A 26,790-nucleotide genomic window follows, 5' to 3' on the forward strand; every position below is an offset into this window, starting at 1 on the left:
TTTGCAATGTATAGTAGATGCGATAATGTCGAATAAATTATTCACTTTACTGCAATGTGATATCAGCAATCAATTAATTTTTTATTAGAATATAATCGTTTGAAATGTATTTCTTTTAGGCGTATTGCGAGCTACATTAGATTGTAAAGATATTTTGATTCCATCCTACCGACTGCGCCATTGTCCTGAACGAGATTTCTAGTCTTGACCGTCCCCCCAACAATACTTAGCAAACTGATTCTCATTTCGCTTTTCATGCGCGAGACGGTGTTCCTGAAATCGTTATCTATATAACAAGAATGAAATGGTCTGTGTTCGTATCTGCATAACTCGAAAACGGCTGGATGGATTTTCTTCATTCCTTCGGCAAATATGTTTGTTATCGTTTTGGACGGGTTTTTATGATATTTTATTTATTTATGCAAAATCACGAGTAAGGTTAAGTATATCGTGAAAAACTAAAATTAAGAGTCGTAATGGAAACTTCGCATGGGCAATTCATAACGCACATTTTTATTGAAATGGCAGTAAAACGAACTACAGTAGCCGTTCGATAACTGCAAAATGTTTACTTCTCAGTTAACGAATGCCGTTCGATAACTGCAACGGATTCTAGACGTCAAACGGTTGTCAATCGATGTCAGATGCAATAAAAGAGCATCTAAATGTGCAGCGCAATGCAGCTGTCATTGAGTCTGACATCTGGTTGAAGTTTAGCGGTCCGATAACTGATAAACTGTTGCAACTATCGAATTGCAGTTAAAAAGCATTGCAGTTAAATTACTGGCAGTTATCGAACGTCTACTGTACTTGTTGCAGTGGAAGAAGTAGAAGTGAAAATTTTATTTAATTGACATAAGTATATGGTTGCTGATTGCCGGTTCTTCAACTTCAGCATAATCAACGTTCATAGCCCACACTCCGGAAGCACTGATGATGATAAGGACGCATTCTACGCGCAGCTGGAACCTGAGTACGACAGCTGCCCAAGCCACGACGTCAAAATCATCATAGGAGATTTGAACGCTCAGGTTGGTCAAGAGGATAAGTTTAGACCGACTATTGGGAAGTTCAGCGCTCATCGGCTGACGAACAAAAACGGCCTACGACTAATTGCTTTCGCCGCCTTCAAGAATATGGCCATTCGCAGCACCTACTTCCAACACAGCCTCCCGTATCGGTACACCTGGAGATCACCGCTGCAGACAGAAACACAAATCGACCACATTCTGATTGATGGACGGCACTTCTCCGACATTACCGACGTCAGGACATATCGGGGCGCTAACATCGACTCTGACCACTATCTGGTGATGGCTAAACAAACTGCGCCTTTCGAGCGATCTTTCGAGCGATCACCATCCTTAATATCGCCTGCAAAGTGATATCCCAGATCATCTTTCGACGTCTGTCACTATTAGTGAATGAGTTCGTGGGAAGTTATTGCGCATAAGCCCCAAAATTTTATTCCCACCTTTGGGTTTCCGCGCCGAGCACTCAGCGCCAGACTCGGCGACAAGGTCAAGTGGTCAAGTTGGTACTCCTGATTTTTTGACAACTGATGTCGATTGGTTGTGTGAGTGCACCGGTGTCAAAAAATAGAGCTTTTAGCTGAAAATTTAATTGTCAAATGCATATTTTGACAGCAATATAGATGTATGAGTGATTAAAATGTGCAAATGCTCTATCGCGGAAGCAGTCGCTGAAGACAAGTATCAATGGTTTCAGTGACGAAACGAAAAGTTTCAATGCAAAAAGCAATATCAAGCCGACTTCGTTGACGGCCGCTCGACAACGGACCAGATCTTTACTGTACGGCAAATCCTTCAAAAATGCCGTGAATACCAGGTCCCAATGCACCATCTCTGTTCATTGATTTTAAGGTAGCATACGACAGTATAGACCGCGTAGAGCTATGGAAAATTATGAACGAGAACAGCTTCGAGAACGAGAACGCTAATAAGACCGGTTGTCCTCTACGGACATGAAACATGGACAATGCTCGAAGAAGACTTGCAAGCACTCGGAGTATTCGAGAGACGGGTGCTTAGGGCCATTTTTGGCGGTGTGCAAGAAGACGGTGTGTGGCGGCGAATAATGAACCGCGAGCTCGCTCAGCTCTACGGCGAACCAGAACTTAATGAAGAACTTATGAACTTAATCTAGAATTAAAAAAACACCTAAATAAAGATTTAATAAAATATATCTGGAAGGTAGCTAAAGCCGGAAGGGTACGATGGGCAGGACATGTTGCAAGAATGCCGGACAGCAACCCTGCAAAGATGGTGTTCGCTTCCGATCCGGCAGGTACGAGACGGCGTGGAGTGCAGCGAGCGAGATGGGCAGACCAGGTGCAAAACGACTTGGCGAGCGTGGGGCGTATTCGAGGATGGAGAGATGCGGCCTCGAACCGTGTATTGTGGCGTCAAATTGTTGATTCAATGTTATATGTTTAGATGTAGACTAAATAAATGAATGAAAATGAATGAACTCTTGGCATCCTTCAGCGAGCGCCATGGACTCCGCTTCAGTCGAGCTTAGTGCAACGCATGATTGCTTTCGTGAGCCCCAGTAGATTAATCCTCCTCCAAACATAATGAGTACACCAGAGTTTGACTTCCTGTCGTGAGAATCACCAGCCCAGTTTGCATCGACGAACATCTGCAATCCTTCATTTGAAGTACCTAACTGTAGCTTGTTGTTGCTGGTGTTATACTAATATCGTAATAACGCAGGTTTTCTCAACAGCAGGAACTTTTCACGAAAATCTATTTAGTACCAGTTATGTAGGAAGGTGTCTGCTACTACGCCCACTAAATATTTTTTCGATTAAGGTGATTATTTTCGAGATATTGAACTTTAGGGCGAAGCCAGAGTAAACGCGACGTGCGATGCGACGCGACGCGACAGTGCAATTTGACAGCCTGTTGATAATGATTGTTATTCTTTTACGTGAGTCGCGTCGCGTCGCATCGCACGTCGCGTCTACTCTGGCGGGCACCTTAGATGCCTTTCGCCATACTGATTTCCGAAAGTTAACTCCTAGTGTGCCGCTCAAAGTATACTTATACTCAAAGTATACCTATAGGTGACCGCTTTTGACGGTTCGATTGGGAACAAGATGGCGTCTTCGCCGATATCTTATTGTAGTATTTCTAGGTGTCCGCTAACTATAGTAATATTTAGTTGCACTAAGCCCGTATACGCCTACCAAATATTTTTTCGATTAAGGTGCTTATTTTCGAGATATTAAACATTAGATGCCTTTCGCCATACTGATTCCAAAAAGTTAACTCTTAGTGTGCCGCTGTAAGCACGCTCGAAAAAGGCGATTCATTGATAGCTAGTTTTCATTAAAATATTTATCTTCAATCGCATTAACTATTAACGTAGACCTACTTCAGAACAGGAAAATGTTCCCCAAATTTTATGTTCAGCGGCACGTCAATGTCCCAATGGGTTTGTTCAACTATGATTAAACGACCGAAGCTGCGACGCGACCCGACCAGTGACAGTTGGTTTTCGGCCCGCCGGACCCGAGTCGACTCGAGCTTCGGGTGTTCCGACCAAATCCGAACCACAGTCCTTCGTTGACGCTAGCGGGTCACAGACGCGTTTTGTTATGCGTTCTCAGTTTTCGATTTGCAAACCGTTCAGTTGATTTTATTCCTACTCTTTTTGTGCTCCGGTGCATTTAACGGGAGTGTTGAGTGAAGTGGCGTTTTATTTATTCATATGCCGGCGTTTTCGAATGGTGCGTAAGCAAATTTTCGCTAGGTATTTTGGGACTGTGGTGGAAGAAAAGTCCGTGAACAAGTGGTTTATTTGCTTTCAATTTTCGAACAAGGAACGAAACAAACGGTGAATGTGCTGATGGACTGATTTGCTAATAGTTTGTTGGGATCGGAAACCGCGGAAGTGCCAGGGATACGAAAACCGCTTGCTTGGACGGAACTCGTTGGTCCGGGTTGTCGGTTTGGATGTGTTTGTGTGTGTGTTTGCGTGGCGGAGCGATCAAATGTGTAAGTGCGTTTCAACTGTGCAATGTTGGAATCAGGGTCGAACTCCGGGGGTTGTGGTCATGATTTACTCCGCATTTTTGGAAATTATTGTTCCTATATTTTTAAAGGAAAAAAAATAGTTAGGTTGTCCATGTTGCTGTTGCTGTTATAACGGACATTTTCTGACGTTAACTACGTCTAAGGATAAGACTCGGATACAGGGTGTTAAACGAAAATTACCAAATTCGAGACCGTCATGAAATTCATGAGATTTCAAACGAAAAAAGCCTCTATCTTCCTTTGGGTTTTCGAACATTTCTTATCAATTTATTCGGAAACTTATCAGCAATTTGCTAAATTTATTGAAACTATTGATTATCAACGCTGAACTATTGAAAAATTCATTCTTCCATATCCAGTAAAAATTTCGGAACCAATGCATCAACTACATAGCGTGAGTCAATAATTGGTAATTGCCTACTTTTCGGGTATTATCTATTATGAAGTTATGCCTGATGTATGAACAGCAGTGGTTCCTTCATCAGTGCTGCCCATAGAAAAAAAAACCCAAGAAAAGTAGAAAGATGGATATGACATGATATAGAATAGAATACCAAATAGTGGTGTCTCTAGTACCTAGTGGAATTAAAAACTTGCTGCCATAAGACGTCTTCTGCATCTGCATCTCCCATGCGTGCTACATATCCAAAACACTCCAAAACACGACGTTTTTCGCTGATATCAACATTTGAAAGTCTTACCGTACTTGCCCTATAGTAGACTGAACTGATGGCACTTCATATTTGGAAGCACCGATTTTTTTACGTAGTTGTGCGGTCGAGTCTTTTTCTATTTAAAAAAATAAATCAATTTATAAAAAAATATGTTTCCCCTGTATGATATTTGAAATGAAACAAATAATGACATTTATTGTCAGTTGAGCAATTCGACATTATTGTTTCATAAGGGCGTAAGTCTCAAACTTTTTCCGCAGATTTCTAAAATATTGCGACCTACTTGCGGTATTTTCCACTTCTATTCCATACAAGGCGCGGAGCTCTGGCAGTTTTCGATGTTAGTTGGCTTGGAAAAGTCCATACTGCATAACTGTATTAGACTATTCACAGTATTCTTCAGCTGCTATTCATTTTTAGGATCGCCTTTGAACCTTTGACTTCCGTCTTAGGATTCCAATCAGAAATTATTAAACTTGCTGCCGTCAAATATGAATGGAAGCAAAATAAAAGACAAAAACATATGATAAAATACCAAAATAAAATTCGACATCAGATAGAAGTATGAAGTATTGACATTAAGTATTAAGATAATCGTTAACATTTTATACTATTTCAGACTTTTTGTGAAATTTCGAAAGAAATTGTTCAGTTTTTTTATTATGCTTAATCTGAGCTAAAATGTATGAAAAACTATTTTCTTACATAAAAAATCTAAATCAATTTTAAATTTGTACGTACCAAGAAAGTTAGTTGCGCCATTTCAATATTTGATGTTCGATTGTAACCTTGATTGAAGGAAGAATCGAAAAGGTGTGCAGAAAACAATCGACGCGCGATTATTACTAAAAAGAGTATTTTCCACCACGTTCGTCTGTTTGGACCACTTGCTCTTCGTCATCGCCACCGCCATCCACAGCTCCTTCACAATCCATCCACATCGCCGACGCCGCCGTTCTGAGTTTCGTACGCCCCACAGACAAGTGAAGCCCCAATAAACGCGTTCCTTTTCCGATGTCCAGAGCTTTAGTTCGCGTCGTGAAGGAAAGAAGCAAATACGGGAACAGTGCGCTTATAGTGGTGCAGCGGGGTCCGCTATACTTCTCCAGACTGGCCGGTTTCTCCACTTTATTAGTTTTTTTTGGGTGCGGTTCGATCACCGGGTTCAACTATCGAACAGTCATAGTAGAAAGCTACTGCAAGTGCGGCTCATTGAATTGACCATTTCGATCTGTTACCGTGTTCTATTTATTTTAAATGTGCTGGAAGCAATCGAACTCACTCCGATCATCTTCCAGCATATTTAAAAGAAACTGCGAGGAAAAAGTTCAATTTGATTGTTTGAATTTTTAAGTGCCTTATACAAACGTTGAAGAAGAATAACAGAAAAAACTTCGTACTGACTGTGTATGTGAAGTTCTAGCTGGATTGGAGCATTCCCGTTGAGTGATAAGATCATCCGGTGTTACAAGCAGGTGAGTCGACTATCTATTTGCAAACATATTTCTCTCGAATTATTCTCTCTCTGTCCTCTAACGGTAATCGTGGAAATGCCACTGCCGATATTTTTGTTGTATGACTTGTCTGCTAAGCAGCAAAGTGAACCCACTTGTTGAACTTGTTGTTGCTGCTTGCCGGGATTGTGGCATCATCGAGGTGAATGCAATGTTTGTTTGTTTGAGAGAGATGCAGATTGGTGTTCAAGAATTATTATAGTCATTCGAAGACAAATCTATATGATAGAAGTATTTATTCTACACTCACTTGTTCACTAAAAGCTCCTTACAGTACTGACTCAGGTCATAAACCATTTTTTTACTATTATTATGCATTTACTATTATTATGATGCTTGAATATTACTTAGCTTGATACGGCATGTACGTATTTATTGGCATTACATTCCCTACAATGATATTGCTGCTCTTGAAATTTTGGGTTGCACCCATCGAAGTTTCTGTTTTACATGATTGGCAGGTGCAGGCCATGGTAAAGTGTATGGCACAAACCTTAGCCTAATATGCTGTGGTTGAGCAGATTCATCGTTGTAAACCTTCGTATATTGAGGATCTGGCCAAAATTATGCCACCAGAATCTCTTATTTAAGCCATCAAAAGTCTCGAGTGAAATGAACTTCATATTCGGCATTTTTTTTTCTAATCTCAGCTCTGGTGGTGGAAGCTTTTTTAGCCCATGAAAGGTTAGTGCATCATTCACTATAGGGGTGATCGGGGCAATATGGGCCACCTAAGGAAATCGTTCCGAAAAGCGCTGGAAAGCTCCAAAAATCGACATTCAAATGTGGTTGACTTATACTAGGGAGTGTTACCTATCATATTACTGAAGGAAAGAAAGAAAGATCAAAAAGGACAAAACGTCGAATAAACAAATTTGATAATCTTCAATGTAATCTATCTAATTAGGACAAATATGTCCACCTACCTTTCGACGAGTTATCTCACTCGCGCTGCCATCTGCAAACCGAAGTCACCATGATGCGTTCGTGGGCTCCTCTGGTGCCGCGTAGCTCGAAGCACTCCTCGTCTTTCCGGATGATCCGCGGTGAAAACTCGTTTCAGTTGGAAATAATTATAAAGCTACTCCACTTTAATGGAGCTACATATAAAAGTGGTGGTTTCATAATTCTTTGAGTAAACATGCATATAAAAAACCATCATTAATTGAAAATTTAAGTCATTTTAGGCTGGATGCCAAATATGTCCTCATTCTAATCGCTAGAAATGGAGATTTTGGTCCTCAAACATGACCATTTTGTATGAAAATCAGCGAATGCCCTTATAATTATTTCCGAGGGTGTGCTGACCAGCCGAATTTCAACTTCTCTTGCTCCAGAACCTTTTTGGCTTCCGCGAGCAGTAATCCGAGGTAGGATACCTGCGTATCAAAGGGTCCTCCTCTTAGGCGTACAGAGGTCTTCTCAACCCCCATATCGCACTGCGACATGACGGCAGAAACGATGTCGTCTGCATTCGTGACCTCGTGCAGTTGTTTACACTGGAGGGTCACCCAGGACAACTTGGGCCAGCTTCTTGTAAGCCGTACCATTCGCTTGCGGTCCACGTTTCAGCACCAAGATCAGTTCTCCGGTTCGCACGTCCTCCCCCAGTGCCGAAAGTCTTTCGGCTTCATGCATCGATTTAAGGACTCCGGCATACATATTATTGTCAGTGTCGCCTCTATCCTTAGCTTTCTTTGCGGGTCGAGATTTCCGACTTCCGCTTCACCCCTTCTGACAAAGGGGCTTGAAACATGAAAGCTTTTGATTGCAGTACTCAAATTAATTCATGAAAAAAATGTTACTTAGGTTCTTTTGGAAAGTTAAGCGAGAATTACTCAGCGCTATTGGGCCCCCCATGTGGCTGTCGTTGAATCCTACTCGAGTCGCCTTTAGGGTCATATAGTTGTCTATGCATGCCTTAATGTGGGTAAGACCAGGGTTGAAAGGGGGCACCTGAGCCCCTTGAAAGGGGGCGGGCACCTGAGCCCCTTGAAAGGGGGCGGGCACCTGAGCCTCTTGAAAGGGGGCGGGCACCTGAGCCCCTTGAAAGGGGGCGGGCACCTGAGCCTCTTGAAAGGGAGCACCTAAGCCCCTTGAAAGGGGGCACCTGAGCCCCTTGAAAGGGAGCCAACCTGAGCCCCTTGAAAGGGGGCACCGAGCCCCTTGAAAGGGGGCACCTGAGCCCCTTGAAAGGGAGCACCTGAGCCCCTTGAAAGGGGGCCAACCGAGCCCCTTGAAAGGGGGCCAACCGAGCCCCTTGAAAGGGGGCCAACCGAGCCCCTTGAAAGGGGGCCAACCGAGCCCCTTGAAAGGGGGCCAACCGAGCCCCTTGAAAGGGGGCCAACCGAGCCCCTTGAAAGGGGGGCCAACCGAGCCCCTTGAAAGGGGGCCAACCGAGCCCTTGAAAGGGGCCAACTGAGCCCCTTGAAAGGGGGGCCCCCGCCCCCTTGAAAGAGGGGCCAACTGAGCCCCTTGAAAGGGGGCCAACTGAGCCCCTTGAAAGGAAGCCAACTGAGCCCCTTGAAAGGGAAGCCAACTGAGCCCATTGAAAGGGGGGCCAACTGAGCCCTTGAAAGGAAGCCAACTGAGCCCCTTGAAAGGGGGCCAACTGAGCCCATTGAAAGGGGCCAACTGAGCCCCTTGAAAGGGGCCAACCGAGCCCCTTGAAAGGGGGCAACCGAGCCCCTTGAAAGGGGGCAACCGAGCCCCTTGAAAGGGGGCAACCGGTATCTTAACTAAATGCGAGAAAGGCAGTATGTATCACAGGTGAATTAAAATGTTTTTTTTTATTTTGTTAGATTTGGAAAATCCCGAGATAATCAATCTGGTCAAAAAGAATCGTGATTTCAAACAGCAGGCTTCCAGACGTCTTCTAAGCGATTTTCGCAATTCTTTCAAGATTGTCTCATTTACCTAATCTAGCTCCTACAGTTTGCTAGTTTGTTAGGTTTCTAGGGATCCTCATTTTTTTAGAAAAATCAGCTGGAATATGGATGCTGTTATTTAGAATGTAGACAATTTTCGTTTACCAAATTAAATATGAGTAAAATTTACCGATTTAGAAAAACTTAATAACGAGAATCAATCCAGCTCAGGGATTGCAGAAATCGCTCTTAATATATAACGAACAACGTTAAAAGAGAGACTAAAACCTCTTCGAATCATAACAAGCCATGAAAACAAAACTATCGCATTTGTACACAAGTTGGAAAAAACTGATTCGGATAGGTGGCCCCACCGAGGGGGTTTAATAAAACGCTTTGTTCTCGCTCATTTTGAGTTAGGGAACATATTTTTTTCGCACAGCTGTGTAAAACAAGTTGAAATGCATCATCAGAACCGGTGCCCCCTCGCTTATTGAAAGAAATTTATCATGGGTTGTAGCCCCCCGAATCAGTTACCTACATGCAAAGTACGGTAAAGGACTAGAATCAAGTGGATTAGTAGCCAGATTAGCTATTTGAGCCAGACCAAGTGGTTTTCTATCGACTTTGTGCATCTGATGACCCGCAAGTTTTGTACAACGGGACTAAACGTAAGTTAAAGTTGGTAAAAACAAACATTAAATAAATAACTGAAAAACACCTATCTATAGTAAATAAGGCACAACACATGTAAACTGAAAGCACATTTGTAAATTTAATTGCAGGAATTTAATAATATCCACCTTTAAACATAAAACCTAAGTTTACGGTCGTTTTGTGTGGTATTATTATTTTGGAAAACCCCCCAGTGCCGTGATAAGTTGGCAAATTCCAACATTTTATTATATTCGTTTACGCACGAATTTAATCGGTCTAATCTGGTCATGTCGAACAAAGCTCGGTCAAATAAAGGCAGTAATGCCGGCGGTAGTGAAAGTGGTGCAATTGGTGGTGTTAAAGTGGTGGTCACCGACGTCTGCGTCGTGGTCACATTTTGCCTGCGTTGGAGTAACCCAAGCCATCGAAAGTGAACCCTGGAGCTGTGCAACGTGTGTGAGCCCGGTCCAAGAACCTGATAAACAGCCAAATCCAAGCGACGGTGGTAATTCCCGCGGTGGAGCTAAGAAGAAGCAAGTAGTAGCTGACCCATTCGTTCAGCCAAGTAACCTGCTGACCCCGAAGTCGTCGAACCCAAGCAAGGCAGGACATCCGGGGTTCAAGAAGAAAGTGTCGAAAGGAAAAGGTCAGGAGTATGAACAATTACCTCGAGATGAGCAGCAGCCAAACGCCACAGAGAAGCCTGCGCAACTGATTGTCAACACGGCTACGAAGAAGGACAGCGAGCAAATACTGGCGAGATGAAGTGGAAAGGCGAATTCGGTGTTATCGCACAACAGTCGCGCGTCTAACAGTTCACTTGCTAAGCTGAGGCTGCAGAAGCTGGAAGAAGAAAGGGCCTTGAACGAGAAGCGTCTGGAGCAGGAGCGTGCTTACCTAGAAGAAAAGTATGAACTGCTTGAGCAAATCGCTAGCGAACGTGGATCGTGTGTGGCCCTGAATGGCCGGAACGAAGTTATGACGGCGACTCCCCGTGGATGCGTGTGCACGCCGTGGAGGTCTGACTGGAAGAGGCAAAATCATGGCTTGCTGCTCGCCGATTGACACGCTGATGTGTGAATCTATTATAACACGCTGAAGGCGTTTTACTCAAACCCCACAGATCGGTTGCCAATAGTGTCGTTGACATGATGGAAGGATGGCTTCCTCAAGCGCAATCTAGTCATCACTCACAGTTAGCAGATGAGCCATTTGCTATTCACGAGCCCTTCCATATCGCCGTAGATCCCCCTCATTCGATTCCAGATCTCGTTCACCGCAACGTTTCTAATCTCTCCGTCAACAATCAGGATTATCGCCGTCCCAGCGAATGCGACGACGAAATACGTGGCGTTCATCGTAGTTTCCCACACCGAATCAGCTGCCTACCGGAACGCGAAGAAGACAGCTGTTTGCTTACCAAAAAGCAATTGGCGGCGCGCCAAGCTGTTTCTAAGGACCTGCCCCAGTTCTCCGGAAACCCCGAGGATTGGCCCCTCTTCATTGCGACGTTCAACAATACGACGGCTATGTGTGGGTTCACGAACGACGAGAATATCTTTCGGCTGCAGAGAAGTCTGCGAGGGCGAGCCTTTGAGGCCGTGAAGAGCCGGTTAGTACACCCCTCCAATGTCCCCGGTGTGTTGAAGACTTTGAAAATGATGTTCGGTCAACCGGAAGCCGGAAGCCACACTCATCGAGAAAATTCACGCATTGCCGGCTATCAGAGAAGATAAACTGGAAACACTGGTCGAATTCGCAGTGAATGTGGAGAATTTCTGTGCGACTGTGGACGCCTGCGGCTTGAACGAGTATCTCTACAATACGACTCTCCTTCACCAGCTTGTAAGCAAGTTACCTCCAACAATTAAGCTAAACTGGGCGCAGTACAGAGTGTCTTTGCCAGGAGTAAACTTAGCAGCTTTCAGCAACTGGATCTATTCCCTTGCCGAAGCTGCTAGCACAGTGACTATTCCGAAATCTCCAATACACGACCAGTGCGGAATGAGAGTCGAGGAACAAAGAAGGGAAATGCCTTCTTGAACGCGCATTCAGAAAATACTCCGTTTGAATCTCGCGTATTACAGCCTCCCTATCGAAAAAGCCAGATCGTAAACGCCCAATGCCCTGTGTGCAAAGAAGCCTGCAAAAGCGTCGAACAATGCAAGCGCTTTAAAGATCTTTCCCGAGATTCACGCTGGGCCATCGTAAGAGAGTTCGCTCTTTGCCGTCGTTGTCTATGCCGTCACGATGGCGTGTGCCAAGCCAAACTCTGCGGGAAGAATGGGTGCCAGTTCAAGCACCACGCGTTGCTGCACAACGATCATAAACAAACATCAGCTACACCAGTGACGCCCTCAACCGCAGTCATAATACCTGCTACAGTCGGAAGTACGGAGCCTCCCAAACCAGGACCTGGATCATCTTCTCATGGTTGTCAGGCTAAGTCAAGCGACACATTATTTCGCTATCTTCCGGTGGTTCTACACAGCAAAAGTAATTCGATCCGTACGTATGCGTTTCTCGATGACGGTTCAGATCTAACGTTGCTCGACGAAGAGCTTGCTGACAAACTGGATCTGAAGGGAGACATTAGTTCGCTTTGCTTGCACTGGACTGGTGGAACACAACGTCAAGAAGTAAAGTCAAGGGGATTTTCGCAGAACCATTTGTTGCCAAACCCTGAGTATGGAAATGATATTGTTACCCACATACGGGCCTTTGTGGCTACCCGGTACCTCCGAAGATTCGCCACCGACAAGGGTTAATCATGTCCTGGACAATTATGTAAAAGTTTAAATTCGCCATTTCATCAATTTCTCATTTTGAATTTTAAGATTTTTGATTCACCAGTTTTTTATTCATTAAAATAATTTCTTGATACAAATATTTTACTTTCAATGGCCGTGTACCTACCAAAAGACGAGAGAACAAAAAAAATGATTTTTGTAGAATTTTGATTTTTAATTTTAAACCAGTCTAAACTGAAGCATAGGTACATTAAAGTTTATATTTATTGACCAAAATTAAAAACTTTCAATTCGGAACAATTGAAAATTACAAAAAAATAATCAAGGTCATCAATCGATATAATATATTATATTCAGCATAACTATACAGTATTGACTATGGAATTGAACACAGTTTAACCAAATTTTGAATGCAAAATAATTACATTCCTTGCATTTCTATGTATTTTGCTAAAATTGAATAAAAAATCTGATTATTTTAAATTGTTGATGAATAATGATTTAATGTATGATATTCGTAAAATTATATAAAGAGGATGAGATTGTTTTATCCGTTAATACAATAACAGATTTGCTTTCCATTTGGTAGTACATATATGTTTCACCTAGAAGTGGAACAAAATATTTATCAACTCCACCAAAACAATGCTTGCTCAAACAGTTATCATCATTACCTTTACCTTGTTAGCGAGCCACTTGGAAAGCAAACACCGCCGAGAAGGTTGAGCTGCCTAACTTGGCCGCAATTGTGATTTCTGCGATAAGATACGAAAGCAAGACATCGCCCCTAATTACTCCACATATATGGGATTTTCAAATGAAGTGACTCACGGTGTGAGTAAAGTCTGTAATAACCACATTTACAAATAAAAATGGATGGCGCATAATTTTTTTTTAATTATATTTTTTTATGGAAAGTCATTGAAAGCTAAGGTTAGCAATGATTACAATAAAACAAAAATCAATGAATAAAATATCCTTTCAGAAAGCAATGTAAGTAACATTCATCCGGAATTCCTCTTATCTACACCTACGCGACATGCACTCGGCACCTTAGGGGCCGTATACATATTACGTAAGCACTTATGGGAGGAGGGGGGTTGGTCAATATCTTACGCTCCATATAAATAAAAAATCTTCTGTATGGAAAAAATCTTACAAGGGGGGAGGTGGCGTCGAAAAGCCCACAAAAATTGCTTACGTAATAAGTGTACGACCCCTTATGGAATGAGCACAGTCTTATTATGTGCAACAAAATCCAATTCAAACGAAGTGTGGTTAAATCAATCACGTATACGAAAAAATATCAAAATATATGAAATTGGATTTTTGCTTTTGGTTCTACGAATAGACTCGAAATCCTTTTGCGATAAGATATATATGAACTGATGCGTCTCGATGATTACCCATGCTCGCAATACCTGCGAACCCGTTATAGCACTGCTTTATCGCAAGCCAACTGCTATTTGTATGACTACACGTGTGCTATTTGCTACTCCCAAACTCGGGTTGGGTTGAGGATTGCGAAATTGAGACCTCCGACTCGTTGTACCCTTCTTTAGCAGGAAAAGGGTGGTCTTATCAGTAGTGGCGATGATTATGATTTCGATAACACACATGCGACACCCGACGACGAGTGGGAAATAATCAAAAGGAAAACAAACGAACAAGTGACACACCAAACTAATTGCGACAGACTTTCCTCCGTTGCCGTATATACGCCCCTACTTGACATGGGGCTTCAAAAATGGGTCTAGAGGGTTTGTGGGTTTTCGTGAATTGTGAAACATGTCTGGATTGGTGTTTGGTTTCATTTTTTAACTGTTGTTTATGTATTGTTCCATATATTAGTCATGTTGACTCGTGGAATGATTAAAAAAGCTTTATTGTCTGAAGGGAATCTGACACATCTATTTTGAAGTGGCATATGAAATACTCCCAACCTTGGTATCAGATTGTATAATTGATAGTGCACATGATGGATGTTTTTAATGAAATAATTGTTTATTTTTGCTATTTAATTTTGTTTTGCATATACCACGAGGTTCCCCAAATGTGTGCAGTACCTGAATCTGTCATAATTTATTATCAACTTGTCCTATCATAAGTAAATGCTTTATCGTAATTTATCAACATAAAAATATTACAATTAATTGCATATTATTCGGCAACTCGGCTGCATGAAAACTATTTCATTTTTTGTTAATATTTGGCAGCTGCATATGAAAGAAGCATATAGCTTCGACGACATGATATGAATTTATGAAGAATTACGTGTTTGAGGATTGAATCATCCTTCCTACTTTCTAGATAAGGTGATATTCTTTTTGAAGAAATACAGAATGTTTGTTGTGAAAAGGTTATTCGAGTATCAGAAAGGCTTGTTTCTTTGCATGCCCGAATGTATCTTTAGTCTAATTTCATCTTGTTTTTGTCGACATACATATTCAGTCATTAACGACAGTAATCGCACGTTTCAGCACGCGACGCGGACGGTAGAAATGCATTTGAATCTGCATTCTATACCGTCCCGCCCAGTCCGTTGCTGGGGGCATGGAGTGCGATCCTCTCGTTTAATAAACAATGTGCACTCGCTTAGCTGTGGATATACAACAGTAAAGCAAATGTGAGATTGGGCAAATCAAGCATCCGAAAGATATTCAATTTGCAAAAAGAGAGCTAACCGCGGTGGAGGTTGGTACTGGATTCTGATGGCTTTTCCGCAACCGTGACCTTTATGGTCTTGTTGTGTAGGGGTTATCACGCCTATCTAGAGAGTAGGAGGTTGAGGGTCTGAGTCCTCCAAGACACGTGGATTCTTTTTCGCAAATTTCATATCAATTTGTCCATTTCGAAACATATGCTGTGCATATGCACAGCCAAGATATTTAACAAAAAATAAAAATATTGTGCATCGTTTGTTTAAAATTTTGCCAGTATTCAACCAAAACTGGCTGCGTTTAATTTTTCTTATGTGGTCAATAAGCTACATGGACCGCTTTGTAAGGTGCGACTCAAATCAGATTTATTATTGATTGCTTATTTCGACCTCAATAGTAAGGTCGTCTTGAGTCTCTTACTTGGCCTTATTTCCTTTTAAGCTTGTTTAGTTTACTGGTCTAAAACACGAGTTTAAGCAATTCCATTCAATGCGTAATTTAAATTCATTTGTCGTTAGTAAGCCCATGGTCATTACTTACTACTTTTGCTCTATACCATCGTCTATTGGCGTATATCTTTATACATTTTGCTCAAAGTAACACAAGCGGAAGCAATAAAAAGCCAAAAGGTGAAAATAGAGGGTGAAGTCCTTGGAAATGCTAAGAAGGACAAAAAAGCAGACATTGTTGGGTAGAGCTGCTGAGCCTACACGCAAAACACCAATCTCGACCAGACAATCTCTACCTGTTTGTTGTACCATTGGGTTGCGTGTGTGTCGTCTGCTAGGAGTCGTAAAAAATTAACCTGTTTGTGACACTTCTACGGATTTGGGGTGCATCGGGATTGGGCGAAAGCTTGCAAACATAAAAATAATCTTGCACCAGAAAAGCCAAGTCGAATTTGGAGTCTAATCTAAGCATTTCCTTTCAATGAATACCAATCTACACAGATTAAACGATTTTAAAACGCCAAACGTTGTGTAAATTCAATTCGACGTGAAGTAGACGATGGAAACGACTCACAAGTTCAAGTGCGGAAAGGGCGTGATGCGTTCGGAAAATAAATTACATTACAAGTTTTTATCCATCGCTGTTATCTTATTCTACTGTATATGTGTATGGGTGTATAGAAAAAAATGTGTGTACATATAAATAAGTTCCCATAATTTGTAATTATCTTTTGCCGGTCCCGGTGCCTCTTCGATATTCGCATCAGCCGTCTTTGACAGATGAATTCATTGCGCTGCCGCTGCGTCCATGCTCTCAATTTCAGGGTCAATTGTACGCATCATTCTTGATGATGTGATAATCGAACGAGATTTCTCGCGTAGATCTAAGTACAACGTATGTGTATTGTTATCCATTTACCGCAGCTGTGAATTGAGTCGTAATGCATCTATTTGTGTATTATAATGATTCATACTGGTTATTTAGTAACTTATAATTAGATAGAAGGAACCACTTATATAGATCGGTGTATAGAAAACGGAAATTGTATATTAGTATCTGGAAAGTCACTAAAAAGTCTCTTTTTTCGAGCCCAAATCACTAAAATCGTTTTTTTTTTCTGGCAAAAAGTTACTATTTTCAACTACTTTGAAACTATTGACTATGTTTCATTCGGTAAATCGTTCCAGAATAAAAATAAAAATAAAAAAATGAATTTTTATGCTTCCGTTGAGTGATGCTTTGCTCATGGCTAAATTAAATGATTTTTTTTTTCTTGAGCAAGGGTAAACGGAAATCTGCAACCAGACACCTGAGGAGGTACTCAGGTAGTGTGGGGATGGGTATGTCATGTAACTCTTACCCGACCCACTAAAACCAAAACCCTTTCGCCAGTCCGTACCCCCGGCCCGCAATTAAGCAATACATCAGGGGGGACTATTGAGAACGCTCACGCCTATGCTAACGCACTTGACGTCAATACACACAACATCGACTTCAAGGGTGGCTACCTCACCACCTGTCGATCGCAAGCTATGATAGTAACCTAACGGTCCGTATCATAATCTCACGTTGGAGACGAGCACCCCGGACAACAACCACTGCGCGTGAACCGCAATGACCTCTATATCTACATACTGAGGTCCCTGCAGCCCACCCGCGACATGTTGGTTGTCGGGGTGAGCAAAGTGTTCACTGCATCACAGGTGCCCTTACTGCATTCGTTGGTTTTGTTCAAGACGCCACCATCGCTGCAGTTTCGACATAATCTGTTGAGATGCTGTGTTCACCGCATTCCATATAACCTCCTCCCGGCACATCCTCTCGACGAGGTGGTCCGGAGTTGTATCCATACCGCTAACAAGCAGCATGGCATTGCGTTCTACCTCGAATCGCGGGCATGCGAACATCACATGCTCTGCCGATTCTACCTCACCTACACATTCAGGACACTCCGCAGAATCTGCGAAGCCAAACCTGTGTAGGAATTTCTTAAAGCAGCCATGTTCAGACAACACCTGTGTTATGTGGAAGTTGACTTGACCATGCTTCCTATCAACCCAGTTGGACACATCTGGAATCAGTCTGTGGGTCCAACGACCTTTGACTGCGGTGTCCCATGCTCTTTGCCATTTAAGCAACGAAGCTGCTCTCTTGACACGTCGCACTTGCACCGAGTCCCTTTCGTTGTAGCACTCCACATCCTCCTCTAAGAGTATGTCGATCGGCATCATTCCAGCTATAACGCACACCGCCTCATATGATATGGTGCGATATGCGCTCGCGACACGTAAACACATCAGCCGGTGTACTCTGATCAATTTCTTTACATTGTACTCGGCCTTTAGTGCTACGGCCCATGCCGGCACGCCATAACGGATGATAGACAATGCTACGCCAGCTATCAGCCTACGCACTTGACTATGCACCGCCGATCTGTTGGACATCATTCGTGATAAAGATTTTATCGCCAATGAAGCCCGCTGACATGCATAATCGACGTGGCTCGTAAAATTGAGCTTATCATCGATCATCACGCCCAGATGCTTGAGAGACCTCACGGAGTTAACTGTGCAGGTCCCTACTCTTATCCTCGCCTGTTGCAGCCCATGCCGACTTCCGTCTTGTGATGTGCAAGGGACAACCGCCTCGAGTTGAGCCATTCCTCCACTCTGCCAATCGCGTATGAAGCCTTCAGTTCGACTTCGTCGAGATTGTCTCCTGTTACCTCCAGCATTACGTTATCCGCGAAGCCTTCTATTTTCACACCGGCCGGCAGACTTAGGCGTAATACTCCATCGTACATAATATTCCACAGAACCGATCCGAGGATCGATCCCTGTGGAACACCCGTGGACACTACGATCGACTTTTGACCAGCATCAGTGTCGTATAACAGCACCCTATTCTGAAAATAGCTTTTCAGTATCCCGCACAGGTAATCCGGAACTCTCAATCGGTGCAGGAGTCAGCAATTGCTGCCCAGCTAGCATTGTTAAACGCGTTTTTTACATCAAGTGTAATCAACGCGCAGTACCTAATACCTCTTCTGTTTAAACCTCTCGCTATCTTGGCCGTATCCGTTACCGCTCGAATTGCTTCGATGGTAGAACGGCCCTTTCGAAGCCATACTGGTTGCTAGATAAGCCACCAGCACACTCTGTATAAGCCGACAATCTATTCAGAATGACCTCTCTAGCAGCTTTCCAGCTGTGTCGAGTAGGCAATTGGTCTGTATACCGAAGGATCCCCGGCTGTTTGCCAGGCTTCGGTAATAGCACCAATTTCTGCCGTTTCCATCGATATGGGAAGTTTCTTCGTCCATGCATCTCTGGAGGCAGCTCCTGTACATATCTGGATTGGCAAGAATGGCGTGTTTAAGGGCCAGGTTTGAATACCATCCGCCTGGCGCCTTATTGAGCTTAAGTTTTCTTGCGGCTACGATAAGCTCTTCGTTAGTCACTAGCGGTACCACGTCAACTGACTCGTACGGAGTAGCGGGCCAGTTCGATGATTCATGCCTCGGAAACAACCCGTCGACTATTTTGGCCAACATCCCCGGAGATTTCTCAGGTGGCGTGGTATTGGTCCTAGCCATCACCATCCTGTATGCATCTCCCCATGGATTGTCGTTTGCCATCCTGCACAGCCGCTCGAAGCAGGCTCTCTTACTACATTTAATCTCGTAGTTCAGAGCTCTGCTCGCTGTCTGGAACACCCTGCGTTTCTCGACCTTATCAGCGTCTGTTCTGGCACGTCGCAGCCTTCTCTTTGCTCGAAGACAGGTTCTACGAAGGTCTGCAATTGTGTCAGTCCACCAGTACACAGGTTGCCGGTTTCCGGGTGGTTTGGTCCTCCTAGGCATCGTCACATCGCATGCACGGGTTAGTACATCGATTAACTCGTCGCCACTTAATCCCGTTGTTCGCGTCTCCCATCGTAGTGATTCCTCCAAGAGTTCTGGGTTGAACTGCGAGGTGCGCCATCCTAGATCGGCTTTGTCGATCCGCCTTGTGGTTGCTACGGGGGTATACCGGATCATAAAACGAATTTTCTGATGATCGCTGGAGGTATGCCCCTCATGAACCTCCCATTCTGGATCCACCGTCCATCCCGCGCTGCAGAAGGTCACATCGATGCATGAATCACCGTTCGGTCCCCTGAACGTTGGCACTTGGCCTTCATTCAGCAGGACTACGTTCAATACCGCTAGCGACTCTAGCAGGGTATAACCTCTGGCGTTTGTGGACCGGGATCCCCAGTCCACTGCCCACGCATTGAAGTCGCCTGCCACGACCAACGGTTTTAAGCCAGTTAGTTTTGCTGCAAGAATATCTACTACCCTAGTAAACTGCACTATACTCCACCTGGGAGGACAGTAGCAGCTACAAAAGTAAACACCGTTTACCTTTGCTATAACGAAACCCTCATCATCAGGTGATGATACTATCTCCTGGATGGGATATCGCCCGCAAGTCCAGATGGCCACCATCTGAGACTTATCCGCAATCCAACTACCGTTACCGGCAGGGATGCGGTATGGATCGGACAGCAAAGCTACATCAGCTTTACACTCAGTAACCGACTGTTGTAGCAGCAATTGAGCCGCCTTGCAGTGGTTCAGATTCAGCTGTGTTACCTGCGTGTCTGGATCCTTCTAGAGGCCGGACAAGCCTGACACTGGTGAGGTGTCTGGTGTCTGTACACGGGGGACAGATCAGACACCTCGGTGCAGCCTGACAGGTGCGAGCTTGGTGGCCTTCAGCTCCACACATACGGCATAGCTTACTGCGATCAGGTCCTTTACAGTCATAAGACTTATGATTGTTGCCAAGACACCTGATGCAGGTCTGAAGCGGTTGGCTTATACTTAGCGGACATACCGACCAACCCACTTTCAGTTTAGCCCTATCCATTACCTTTTTGGCCTCAGCCTGAGGTACTTGGAATGAGGCAACCTGCATTCCCGCGGAGCTTTTGCGTAACCGAACCGTAGATTCCTGGATCTCGACATTGCACTGATCTCTCAGTGCGTCGACCAGGTCTCTAGCCTCGGTTACTTCATCCAGGCCCTTGCACTGGATGTTCGAAACTGGACATAGGGCTCTTACTTGAACCCCATCGCCCAGGACTTCCACCGTCAACTTGTTGTACTCAGTACTCTTCTGAGCAGCATCCCGCTTCAAGACGAGAATCATCTCGCCTCTCCGCGTCCTTCGGATGCAGTTGACATCCTCTCCTAGGCCAGCGAGTTTGTCATTAACTCCTCATGGCTCTTCAAGATTTCGGCGTAGCTCTTATCGTCAGTACTGACGATAATCGCCTCGCCTCTGTCTTTACGCTTACCACTGATATTGAAGGCGCACCCGTCTCCTTCTGGGCTCTACCCTTCTTAACAGTGGCGCGTATCGCTCCGCCTGCCGCTTTCTCTGCGGCCTGCTGCCGTTGCCTTTCTCGCCTTCTTGGGATTCACGACCTCCTCCACGGTAGATCTTCCTCCCGGCGAGCTTCAGTGGTCCCTCGATGGTGGAGGCACTGGGTTCACCGGCTTGGGATGGCCATCCTTCTGCTCGACCTTCTTCCTTTTCTCTGGCTTCGGGCTGCGGACTTCTCGACAGCTGCTTTCAGGTTCGCCTCCTGCGTAACCTTACTCAGCTTCGGGGTCGCCCCTATTACAGCCATCCTTTTGCGGAGTTCCTCGACCTGGCTCTCCGCCAGTCGTTTGCCCTCGGACAAGAGACGAATTTTCGATTCTGCCTCCTCTTTGTCCTTATCCGCCTGCTTCCGCTCCTTGATAAGTTTGCGGAGCTCTCTCCGCACTCTTGCTGGCCTCTAGTAGGGACCTCCACCCGATTTGGCCTCAACTACTAGGGCACAGAGGTGCCTGCACAGCAAGTTTCAGATCCTTGCTGTACTTAACCTGGTTGTCTAGGAACGACATAATCACGTCGGATACCTCCGTGACTACCTCCATCGTGTGACCACCGCGTTCTTCGTGGTTCGCCATCACAGATTTGATGACGCGGGTCAGGGTGGGGCCGTCCATCTTTACTTCAACCGGCACCTCCTCAGACCCTCCACGGGCTTTTTTTTAAGACTATCATACGTATCAATTGAACTGTTGGTCGTTTAAATTCATCTTTTCAGTTTTAGATACATTTCATGCTGTTTTGAGGAAACCAATAGTGGGCGAGGGATTGCACAAAATTTTCCTACACCCAACCAGCGGATGGCAGATTTTAATACTTACTTATGGGTCCTGTACACCTCCGGTGGTGCAAAGAGCCGACTTAAAAGATCTCCATCCTGAGCGTTGTCCAGCTATCGCTTCAACCTGTTGCCAGGTTAGATTTCGGTCGACTTCTTTAATTTTTTATTGAGGCTTCGCCGCCATAAGCTTCTGGGTCTAGCTCTGCTGCGATGTCCCGCTGGGTTCCAGTCTAATGTTTACAGATTTCGTTTCCGCCCCTACGTAGAGTGTGGCCGACCCAGCCCCACTTCCGGTCCCGAATTTCTGTTGCTATCGGCTTCTGGTGACAACGACGATGTGGAGCTCGTTGTTTGAGATCCAGTTGTGAGGCTACTAGGCCCTAATTATATACCGCTGGCATCTGTTGATGAACACCATGTTTCGCTAGCGTATAACAGCACAGTTTTCACGTTAGAGTTGAAAATTCGTATTTTGGTGCGTTCACTTATCTGCCTGTTTTACCAGATATTTCTTAAACTCGCAAAGGCAGCCCTTGCTTTCTTGATCCGTGCGCCTATCTCGATCTTGGTACCGCCGTCTGACGCCATTTGGCTACCAAGATATTGGAAGCTTTCAACATTCTCCACTGGCTGCCCGGATATTGTGAAACTGGAAAGGGGTCACCGTGTTTACATCCAACGATTTGGTTTTGTTGACGTTGATGACTAAACCTGCCGAAGAGGAGCGCTCGGCAAGGTCGTTGAGGATCTTCCGGCAAGGAATCCGGCCTGCTGCCGCCGCAGAGTCGCATCGATCTTCTCCTGAATCCGTGCTAGGATAATTTTGCATAGAACTTTGAGAACGATACACAGCAACATAATGCCTCGTCAGTTATCGCATACAGTCAGGTCACCCTTTTCGGGCACCTTCACTAAGATACCTTGCATCCAGTCGACCGGGAAAGTTGCGGTTTCCCAGATATTACGAAAAAAACGATGCAGTAGTTGAGCGGATGTCATAGGGTCAGCTTTGAGCATCTCGGCTGATATGCAATCAACCCCTGGGGCTTTATTCGATTTCATGCTTTGGATGGCTTTTTGAATTTCTAGCAGTGATGGAGCTTCGGCATTGACGCGTGTTATACGTCGGATCCTAGGCAGATCATGCCGAGGTGGTGATGGCCTGGCTGGCACTTGAAAAAGTTGTTCGCAGTGCTCGAACCAGCGTTTCAGCTGGTCAGTTGGGTCGGTTAATAACTAATCATTCGCGTCTTTCACAGGCATCGTTGCATTCATCTTCGCCCCGCTTAAGCGTCGTGAGATATCGTAGAGGAGGCGAATGTCCCCGGTTGCGGCGGCTCTCTCTCCTTCGTCGGCCAGAGAGTCTGCCCACGCTAGCTTGTCCCGTCGACTTGAGCGTTTTACTTCCTTCTCAAGAGCCGCGTATCGTTGACGGGCTAAGACTGGCTCCTCTTGTTTTTGATCGCTCTATCGCGGCTTTGGCTTCTCTTCGCTCTTTTATCTTCCTCCAGGTCTCACCGGTGATCCATTGTTTTCTCTGGGTGCGCAGTTCGCCCAGATTATTTTCGCTCGTGACGATAAAGGCATTCTTGATGGCGGTCTATTGGTCGTCCACGCGGCCCCCTTCCGGAATATCTACAGCACGCGTCTACAATACTTCAACGACGGACCGTTTCACCGTGGCATCTTCCAGTCGGCGTGTGTTGAACAGTCGTCCAACTCTCTCCTCCTGCCGAAGAATCCGCGCAATGCGCAGGCGTATTTCGCCGATGATGAGGTGATTATCAGACACGATATCGGCACTACGTTTATTCCGTACACCAAGAAGGTTTTCATTTTCGGCTGATGCAGATCGATTTTATTTTCTGTAAAGCCGTCACGGGAGACCCACGTGACCTTGTGAACCGGTCGATGAGGGATGAGCGATCCCCCGATCACCATGTCGTTATTACCACAAACATCTGCGAACAGCTCTCCGTTTTCGCTCATTTCTCCGAGACAATGGCGTCCCATATTGCGCACATGGTTCGAGTTGTCGGATCCGATCTTTTCGTTGAAGTCGCCCAAACAGATCTTGATATCACCCTTCGGAATTCTATCTACGACGGCATTGGGTTGACTGTAGAAGTTCTCCTTTTTTTGCAGATCGGCAACATCGATTAGCGCGTAACATTGGATAGTAAGGTTTCGGACCCGTGTTCTAAATCTGGCAACGATTATCCTTTCACTTATAGGTTCTCACTTCATAAGCGCAGATTGTGGCTGGGCCGTGTGCCGTGTTCACCTCGTAAACCAGAGTATAGCAGAACTTGTCCCGACAGCGTTCTGTGTTCTACAAAGTTTGGCCAACGGACTTCACTCAGCCCCAGGATCTAAAGCTTCATGTGGCTTGCCTCATTTGCAAGTTGTGCCAATTTACCCTGCTGGGCTAGGGTTAAAACGTTCCATGTGGTTCCATGTTCCTATTCATGTCCGTTGTTTCGCGCTAAGAGTCGTTGCTGTAAAATCATGCAAACTGGAACTTAGCCTGCTTTTCAACTTTGTATTCTATTAGCTTTTCCTCAGCTTTTAATTAACAGCTTGTCTATGCCCGGCATTGCTTGAGTATGTGTCTTGTGTGCCAAGTACAATGGATACACTATGCCCAGGATGTTAACTTGTTAACTTGTGCTAGGAATTATTCCAATCCGTAGAGTAAGAAAAGTTTCTTAAAACCTACCCAAGAAACAATTTAAGCTGAATAAGCTATTAAGAAAATTATTTTGCCTTCCCTTCGGATATGTTACCTTGCCGCGGTGGACCGGCTTACGCTATTAGCACTGATATGGCAACCAAAGACATATCCTGTCGTGGTGGTATCACATGTTGACTATGACTCAGAAGATATGGCCAAAATGCTCGTCGAGCTGAGTCGATTGGTATATAATACTATGGGTCTCAGAGGCTTCTATAAAAATTTCGTTTTCGGAGGGAAATGATAGCCTTTCGGTACAACTTAGTTGTACGAGAAAGGCAAAAATCGGAAAGAATAAAAAAAAATCGCACGTTTGAAGAATTGGAATTGGCCTTATTTTAATTCAAAATCGGGCGAATGTTAGGTCAAGCTTCGAAACCAGCACTATTCGTCAAAAAGTATGGCGCCAAACAGTATGGTTTCTTTGGGAAAGTTGTCCTCAAAAAATTGAAGAATCGATTGAGCGGATAAAAATTGTTGATGGGAAAGGTCAATTGCACAGTGCACCTACACCTGCTAAGTGGAATATTAAAGGATAAATTGTTATGGCTATTTTGAACTATGTTCGTATATTAAAGCAGGGCTGTATTTTGCAACGGGTTTTAAAATTCAAAACGACGCACAGTGGCAGGCCCTCATAAAAATCCCGGACAAAACTTGAAATTGCATTCAAAATTTCACCACCGCGCGCTGTTGTATTTTGTACAACACTAACGAAAAACACATCGCTCACATTACACAGCATGAACGAGTTTGCATGAGCGTTTCAGGATCACGCTTTGCTGAACGGTTTAGCAACAATTGATTTAAGAACTGCTAAAAAGAACATTCTAAAGATATTCAATTTCTTTTCCTACTGTTGAGCGTCAGTATAATCCTTAAGCCTTGTGCTGAACAAATGTGAATACCAGGATATTCGACAACATTTATTTAAACATAAAGACTGCTCGAAGAGTTTTCAGTTTTTTACATTCAAATAATTATCAAGTTCGTCCAGAAGAAATAATGCCAGGTTTGAAAACCATTTGGAACTTTATGTATCACATATTAAAATAAACTCTTCCAGTTTCGTGGATATACCTAAAAAATCAGTCTCAGTGGGTCCGGTTTGCTAAATGTTAATGCATCATCCGTCCTTCTATACTTAATTCCGTGCACCAAAAGCAGAAAAAGGTTGGAAGCAAAGATCTAACAGCTAAATATGACAATCTCATCTTATCACTTGCTCCGCATACTGTCAGTCTGACAATTCACTTCACGTTTTCGTATGGCAGAGATCACCAAAAATACGCATTATTTTTCACCACCTATTTGTAAGGACGTGGCCGTGGCTGTTGCAGATTAAAGAATTGTATATTTATCATTATATACAATGAAATTTTCCAACGCGAAAATGGTAAATCAATCAAGTCAATCGAACATATGACTCAGAGTGCATCTTCATATATAACATCACAACATGCCTTACGGGCCTTTATTTGCCCCAATGTCCCATAATAAATATAGAATCAATGTAAAATATGACTTACAATATTCAACATCTTTTTAAAACCCCAAAACACAAAAAAAAAAATTAGCGAAAAAAAATGTCCATATAATCGAGGTAAAAAGTCCATATAATCGAAGTCCATATAATCGAGGGTCCATATAATCGAGGTAAACCTGTACTATGTCTGAAACTTGATTATGCATATGTACAACATGTGATAGATTTAGTTCGGAAAAGGTATTGGAGGGTAACCGCCCCTTCGGTGGGGTTTGATCCCACGACCCCAGTTCGCATGACAGGTGCTTTCCCTACTAAGCTACGAAGGACCTCCGTCGTCCACCGCAGCCTAGCGGGTACTGATGAAACCAAATTCCCAGCACCAGGTACCAGCCGATCTCTCGCAATACATTTTCAGAACTAACTCTCTCATATGTTATTTTTGTACACATGTCAACCAAGTAGGATGAGTATTTAGTATTGTCCGGCTTCTACACACTTGCTTCATCAGCAACTGCGCTCAATGAAGTAGGGTTGTGTGAGGTTATGCCAGTTTGGTCGTCAGATCAGTAGGGAAAGCGCCTGGGACTATGACTATGGCCTGTGGGGCTTGCCTAGGATGTGGTGGGGTTTGACAGTGGGCCCTGTTAAACTCCTATAAAAAGCTGCATGTATCCGCAAGTAAGCCCCACCAAAGCGACCGTGTGCCGCTCAAAGCGCACAAGCCCAA

At 44.2% G+C, this 26,790-nt stretch overlaps 1 protein-coding gene across 4 annotated transcripts in view; it reads left to right on the top strand.

Moving 5' to 3' along the window:
• Positions 1-3,585: 3,585 nt before the first annotated feature.
• The window catches only part of LOC134219643 (lethal(2) giant larvae protein), an 84,536-nt gene continuing 61,331 nt past the window's right edge, over positions 3,586-26,790 (top strand). For 2 of the 4 annotated variants that reach the window (XM_062698461.1, XM_062698469.1), the window contains exon 1: positions 3,586-3,754. The gene's annotated coding sequence lies outside the window, so the exon portion shown is untranslated. Of the gene's footprint in view, positions 3,755-6,070; positions 6,211-26,790 lie in introns of those variants that run through there. The other 2 variants (XM_062698449.1, XM_062698455.1) reach the window with 2 other exon arrangements.

The sequence above is a fragment of the Armigeres subalbatus genome, chromosome 1 (genome assembly GCF_024139115.2).
Source record: "Armigeres subalbatus isolate Guangzhou_Male chromosome 1, GZ_Asu_2, whole genome shotgun sequence".
Taxonomy (NCBI): Eukaryota; Metazoa; Arthropoda; class Insecta; order Diptera; family Culicidae; genus Armigeres; species Armigeres subalbatus.